Below are 1486 nucleotides of genomic sequence, written 5' to 3'. Positions count from 1 at the left end.
GGACAGATCAGGGATACCAGGAACACACCTAAACATAATAAAAGCTATATACAGGAAACCAATAGCCAACATCAAACTATATGGACAGAAACTCAACATGATTTCTCTAAAATCAGGAACTAGACAAGGCTGTCCCCTCTCTCTATACCTCTTCATTATTTTACTTGCAGTTCTAGCTAGAACAATAAGACTACAAAGGAGGTCAAGGAGATAAAAATTGGAAAGAAATTGCTCTAATTTTCACTGTTTGCAGATGATATGATATTTTACATAAGCGATCCAATATACTATACAAGGGAACCCCTACAGATGATAAATACCTTCAGCAAAGTGACAGGATACAAGAAAAACTAAAAAAAATCATTAGCTCTGTTGGGCCTAAGAAAGGCTTAAATGTGAGGCCCAGTGTAGGCTGCTGAGCCTGAATTGAGTTTAGGGCTCTGATATGAGGCCCAGTGTAAGCTCCTGACCCTGGCTAGAGTTTGGTGATCTGTCTCTAACCTGTAAACTCCACGTAAGATTGCCCCTGCTGAGCTACCTGCCTTCTTGGTGGAATACTATTGGCCCTTACTCCTCATGTCACCTTACCCTATCCTATGTTTCCCATCCCCTACCTCAGCCCTAAATAAGTTCCTGCCTGTTGGAATAAATCGTGATCCTTCTTCGACAGACTCCTGACTCAGTGTGTGGTTTTTCCCCACAGTAATGAATGGGGAGAGGGTCTGAGTCCTGCTCAGCCCCCAGGAAGAGACCTGCTGGACTGACCCTTCCCCAGCTCTACCTGCATAGCTCTTCTATATACAAATGATAAAAGGGCTGAGAAAGAAATCAGAGAAACATCATCCCTTACAATTGTCACAAACAACATAAAATACCTTGGGGTAATTCTAACCAAACAAGTGGAGGCCTGTATTACAAGAGCATTGAGTCTTTAAAGAAAGAAATTAAAGAAGACACACGAAATTGGAAAGATCTCCCATGCTCTTGGAGAGGTAGGATCAACATAGCAAAAATGGAAGTCTTGCCAAAAAGCAGTCTACAGAATCAATGCAATCCCCATTACAATCCCAGCACAATTATTCACAGACGTGGAAAGAAAAATTCTCAACTTTATATAATAAAACAAAAGACCCAGGATAGCCAAAACAACCCTGTTCAACAAAGCAACATTTAGGGGCAGCACCATCCCTGACTTCAAACTATGTTATAGAGCTATAGTTCTGAAAACAACTTGGTATTAACATGAAAATATGCAGGTAGACCAATGGAATTTAACTGAACAGCCCAATGTTAACCCATACATGTACAAACACTTGATCTTTGACAAAGAAGCTAAAGTCACACAATGGAAAAATGAAAGCATTCTCCACAAATGGTGCTGGCATAACTGGATTCTGGCATGTAGAAGACTGCAGATAGATCCATGTCTATAACCATGCAAAAAAATTAAGTCCAAATGGATCAAAGACAGCAACATGTATCCAAC

This window comes from Mesocricetus auratus, unplaced genomic scaffold (assembly GCF_017639785.1).
Source record: "Mesocricetus auratus isolate SY011 unplaced genomic scaffold, BCM_Maur_2.0 Super-Scaffold_100004, whole genome shotgun sequence".
Taxonomy (NCBI): Eukaryota; Metazoa; Chordata; class Mammalia; order Rodentia; family Cricetidae; genus Mesocricetus; species Mesocricetus auratus.
The sequence above is the reverse complement of the archived record's forward strand: the minus strand, read 5'-3'. Positions refer to the sequence as shown.